Consider the following 6,079-nt stretch of genomic DNA (forward strand, 5'->3'; position numbering starts at 1 on the left):
TGCTGGTCAGGTGTGAGTTATCGGCCTCTCCAAACAAGTTTGTCAACATGGAAATTGTTTCTTTGGGCTGGCCGAGGTCACAGTTTGTTCGGACAAGGCAGTAGCAGCCGGGTGTGCTGCCATCCTTGGCCGGGCCCCAGGTGCTGGCTGGGGGGCTCAGCAGCCCACAGATGATCTACCTCCATGCACACGCTTGTGTCCTTTCCTGTCCACCGGAGTTCCTCCCGCCACGGGCCCCAAGGTCACCGGAGACTGTGCAAAAGGGGAAGTATCGGCCAAGAACCCAACTATGCTGTGCCCGCTCTCGGGCCCTTCCCATGATCCTGCTCAGCCAACAGTCAGGCTCCCCGCTTGGGACACAAACAGTCCACAGGGCGAGGGACCGGAGAGCCTGTTCTACGACGCCCGCGGTAAAGCAGGAACGACCAGCGCTCTGAGCTCTGGTGCGTCTCCAAGGTCAGGGCGATCCGAGTCATAGGGAGCAGTCCGTGTGTCATCTCGACCACAGAGAGGGGAGGAAGCACAGTTGGGGCGGCTTATCTTTCGAATACACCCAGAGGCCACCGTCAGCCCAGTCTTCCTGAGAGTCACCTTCCAGGAATGAGGGGGTTGGCCTTTGGGGAAGTGTAGGGAGCCCAGACGCCTGTTAGGTACCAGGCCCAGCAGACTCCCTGGCAGCTGTGCAGAGTCCCTGGTCTGGAGGGAGAGAGAGGGGCTCGGGGACAGGTGACAGGCGATGTTGACATCTTGCCAAGGCCAGGAAATCAGGCCGGGTTAAGTTTTTTTTTTTAAGAGAAAGACAGGGAGAAGGGGAGAAGCATGAGCTGAGGGGAGGGACAGAAGGAGAGAGAGAAGCAGACGCCCCGCTGAGCAGGCAACCCAACAGAGGGCTTGATCCCAGGACCCTGGGCAGACACTTACCCAATGGAGCCACGCAGGTGCTCTTGCACTGAGCTTTGAAAGTCGACTCTGAAGCTCCCCAGGCTGAATTATTTTCTTTCCGTCTTTCCCTCAATGTCAGGGTTTCTTCACCTGGCCCTTCAGCAGCCCAGGGCCTCCGCACTCTTCTCTGATAGCTAAAGCCTCTTGCTCTGTCCCGTCTGGGCCTCCCTCCTTTGTACCATCTCTACCTCTGCCTCGTGTCCCCTCACGAAGAGAACTTGCCTTCTAGACGCCCCCCCCACCCAGCCCCGCTTGGTTACTGCGGTCACGACCTCTAAGAATCAGATGACTGACCGTTCCTGGAGAAATGTGCTAAAATAAAAACATGAAACAAATACACAATGTTAGGACAACGAAGGCACCTAGAATCTAGGTTCAGAGCCTCTGGATGCATTAGCCTCAGCTAATGTACATAATAATAATTCTCTGCATCCACATGGAGCTTCCTAGCAACAAGTAGGAATGAGCTCTCTGATCAGTCCCCTCATTAGGTGGGATCTCTCTTGAGCCTGACCTACTTTTTTTGAGATTCTAATGAGAGCCATGGATTTCCCCCCATAAAATGCACATACCCTAATACATCTAAAATCGAGCATTCACTTCTCAGAAGTTTCAGATTCCTCCTGAAACCCATTCACAAAAATCCAACTCTGCTTCGGTTGACATTCAATTAATTGTGAGTCTAAGCACCCCATACTCTGATCCCTCTCTTTAGTTATTTTTTTTTAAAGATATTATTTATTCATTTGACAGACAGAGATCACAAGTAGGCAGAGAGGCAGGCAGAGAGAGAGGAGGAAGCAGGCTCCCTCCTGAGCAGAGAGCTTGAGGCAGGGCTCCATCCCAGGACCCTGGGATCATGACCCGAGCCCAAGGCAGAGGCTTTAACCCACTGAGCCACCCAGGCGCCCCTGATCCCTCTATTTAAATAGTTCCTCCTCCATGAGGTCTCCCCTAAACCACCAGCTGGAAATTCTCTCACCTTCATCGGTTCTCTTGCCTCATTCTATGAGGTCAAGGCCATGGGTTCCCAGTACCTTTTGCCATGCATGGCACCTGGAGATAGGGTCAACATATGGGTCTCTTCCTCAGTACAATGGACATTTGGGTCTCCCGCGCAAATGTTAAAGCAGGTTGAGCAGAACATAAATTGGTTGAATGTAAGTTTGCTTATTGGATCAGAAGCATGACAGAACGAAGGGAAACCGGTAAGACTGTATGAGGGGACAACTGGAAGAGTGAACGTTTCTAATCTGTGAAGATGGTGCCTGAGAGGGCATATGTATATATAATATCAAGGACCTCATGAAAGCCATCAAGAACACACACTGGAATTTGCCTACCAAAACTGAAAATACCGAGATTAAGAACGCCTGCAAAAACTGAGAGAGACAGGGTGTTCTATTGGCTTTAACACTAATTTATGTAGTGGGTAAGGGAAACATATGGCCTTCATTATCTTGAGAGGTTATGTAAGTCACAGACACAAATAGGTTCAGGAAAGGTTTAGAGATTGCTGAAAGGAATTAAAGAAGCCCTAAATAAATGTAAAGGCATGCTGTGTTCCTGGGTAGGAAGACTTAATGTTGTCAAAATGGCAATGCTATCTAAAACCATCTACAGATTCAGTGCAGTTCCTATCAAAATTTCAACAGCCCTTTTTTTTGGTAGAAGTGAAGAAACCTTTTCTCAGATTCATATGGGATCTCAAGGGGCCCCATATATCCAAAACAACCTTGAAAAAGAAAAACAAGGTCGCATTATTTACAGCCAACGTATGGAAGCAGCCCAAGTGTCCATCAGTAGATGAATGGATAAAGAAGTTAAAGAAGATGTGGCATACACAATGGAATACTATTCTGCCATAAAAAAGAATGAAAAATTGCCATTTATAGTGGATGAGCCTACAGGTTATTGCGCTACGTGAAATTATTCAGACAGAGAAAGAAGACATATATTGGGTGATTTCACTTCTATGTGGAATCTGAGAAACAAAACAAATGTACAATTGCAACAAACCAGAAACAGACTCATAGATGCTGGAAACAAACTGGTGGATTCCAGAGAGGGGAAGGGTCGGGGGATGAGCGAAATAGATGACGGGAACTCAGAGGCACAAACTTCCAGTTACAAACAAAGTCCCAAGGGTGTAAAGTACAACATAGGGAATATAGCCAGTAATATCACAAAAACCTTGACAGGTGGTAACTAGACACATTATGGGAGTCCTTTTGTAATGTGTAAAAATAGCAAATCACTATGAATATACCTGAAACCAAGAGGATACTGTGTATCACTTATACTTTAAGTAAATAAATAGAAAAGTCCAAGAACTTGTGCTTCTTGATTTCAAAACTTACTACAAAGTCAGTGAAATCCAAGCAGTGTGGTACGGGCAATAATAACAGAAACGTAGGTCAGTAGAACAGAACTGAGAGATCAGAAATAAACCCACACATCTATGGTCAGTTGATTTTTGACAGAGTGCCAAGCCCATTCGGGGGGAAAACACGATCTCCATAAATGGTGCAGGAGCAAGTAGATTTCCACAGGCAAAGGACTGAAGTAGGACCTCTACCTTATACCATATGCAAAAATTAACTCAAAATGGATCAATGACTTTAATATAAAAGCTAAAACCATAAAATTCTTAATAGAAAATATAGAAGTAAACCCTCATGATGTCCTACTTGGCAACAGATTATTGGATTTGACAAAAAGGCATAAAAACAGAAGAAAAATGTAGTTAGATCGGACTTCATCAAAATTTAAAACTTTTGTGCATCAAAGGACATTATTTTTTTAAGATTTTATTTTATTTGTTTAAGATTGTATTTATTTATTTGACAGAGAGAGAGATGGCAAGAGAGGGAACACAAGCAGGAGGAGTGGGAAAGGGAGAAGCAGGCTTCTGCCTGAGCAGGGAGCCTGAGGCATGGCTCAATCCCAGGACCTCGGGATCATGACCTGAGCCGAAGGAAGATGCTTAATGACTGAGCCACCCAGGCACCCCTTATGATTTTATGCTTAATCGGTCTCTACACCCAAATGGGGCTCGTACTCAACCCATATCAAGAGCCACACGCTCCACCGACTAAGCCAGCCAGGTGCCCCAAAGGACATTATTGAGAACGTAAAAAGACAACCAATAGAATAGGAGAAAACATTTATAAATCTTACATGTGATAAAGGATTAATAGCCAGAATATGTAAACTACTCCTACAAATCAACAACAGAAAAACAAAACTCAGTTTAAAAATGTACAAAGGGTCCAAATAGACCTTTCTCCAAAGAAGATACACAAATGGCCAATAAGCCCACGAAAAGATGTTCACCATCATTGGTTAGGGAAATGCAAATCAAAACCTCAGTGATGTTGGGTTTGGCCTTGGCAACCACAGCCTGGCCCAATGTGGTTCCAGATTCTGCCCGGGATCAACGTCATGGCCCTGTGCTTGTTCATCCCCAGTAAAGCCTCTGAACACATTCACAGGTTCACTAATGGGGGCAAGGAAAAAAGGTTGGCCCATTATTCATGTCAGCGGAGCTTGATGGAAAGAGATAGGCGGGTCTCGAGTTAATCGTTGCCATGTGTCAAGGGGTTTGGAGAACATCGATCAAGGAAGCATTTTCCCGCTTGATGAAAAATAATTCAGTTATGCTCATCTACCCCCCTCTAGGAGGGTACGCACCGTATTCATGTACCGCATGGTAAAACCAACGAAGAAAGTAAAATCCAAACCAAACCAAATAAGAACCACAGCGACATACTACTTCATCCCCAAGTGTTGTAAAGGAGGCAGGGACATTCGAACTTGAGGGCCGCCGACTGGAAGGCCGAGTGGGGCAGCCGCTGTGGAAAACAGTTCGGTGATCTGTCAAAACGCTAAGCATCCAGTTACTGTACGACTCAGCAAATTCCAGTCCTAGGTATAAATCCAAAAGAATTGAAAACAGAGGCTCAAACAGATACATGCACACTAATGTTCATCGCTGCATTCTTAATCATAGCTGAAAGGTGGGTGCAACCAAGATGTCCATCAACAGATGTCTGGAGAAGGAAAGCATGGCGTCTACACCCGCTGGAGGATTATTGAGCCTTACAAGGGGTCTGACGTGCTGACACACGCTACAACATGAAGGGACCTCGAGAGCGCTTTGCTGACTGAAGCAAACACAAGAGGACAGATATGGTAGCTTCCACTCAGCTGAGGTGCCCGGCTTAGGCAAGTTCAGAGAGACAGAAAGCAGAATGGTGGTCACCGGGGATGGGGCAGGGGAGGAACAGGGAGCTAAGCTTAAAGGGCACAGAGTTTCCGTTTGAGGTGACAAAGCAGCTTTGGAAATAGATAGGGCGATGGTTGCACCACGTCGTGAAGGTGCGAAAAGCCACCAAGCTGCACACTTTCTTTAAAATGACGATGGGGAGAAATGTGTGGGTGACAGTCTCACCACAGGTTCAGGTGGGATGAGCCACTGGCCCCTGCAGGCCATTGATGGCCCCTGAGCCACATTCCTCCCCAGCATGGGGGACAGAATTCCAGAGCAGAGGGCCCTCGCCTGGGCCACAGAGGTGCCCATGCGATCCCCATGATGAGACCGAGGGTGGGCCTTGGGCTCCACGGGGACCCGTCCTGGGGTCCCAACAGTGTGGCCGCTGGAGATGTTCCTGAGGCAAACTGGAACGGCCATGCAGCCTTCCGGCCAACCCAGAGCTGCTGACCACCGGTGGGCTTCCGAGCATCTGATGTCTCTCAGGCACAAAATGTTCACCCTTTTAGGGGAGTAACAATAGCGAAAGAAACCATATTCCATTAATTGACTAGGAAGAAACTCTCTCTTACACACACACACACACACACACACACACACACTCACACACACACAGGCTCTCCCAAAGAGACCTCAGTCACAGATGCTGGCAATGCCTCCTCGCTCCAGAAGGAGTGCACCGTTTGCACACTTGCAGCCCGGAACTCCTCATTTCTCTTTCCACGGGCATGAACACCCAGGCCGCTGTCAGGGACCCCATGGAGTTTTCGGGTAGCTCCTTGCAAGCTGGGCGGTGACGGGACTTCTTCCTGGCGAGACACTCCAGCTAGCTCTAATGAAAGAATGCAGTGCGTGGCGATGAGG

At 47.7% G+C, this 6,079-nt stretch overlaps 1 pseudogene; it reads left to right on the forward strand.

Annotated features, from left to right (window-relative positions):
• The first annotated feature begins 4,353 nt into the window (after window positions 1-4,353).
• On the forward strand, window positions 4,354-4,594 carry LOC122915465 (annotated as a pseudogene).
• The last annotated feature ends 1,485 nt before the right edge of the window (window positions 4,595-6,079 follow it).

The sequence above is a fragment of the Neovison vison genome, chromosome 8 (assembly GCF_020171115.1).
Source record: "Neovison vison isolate M4711 chromosome 8, ASM_NN_V1, whole genome shotgun sequence".
Taxonomy (NCBI): domain Eukaryota; kingdom Metazoa; phylum Chordata; class Mammalia; order Carnivora; family Mustelidae; genus Neogale; species Neogale vison.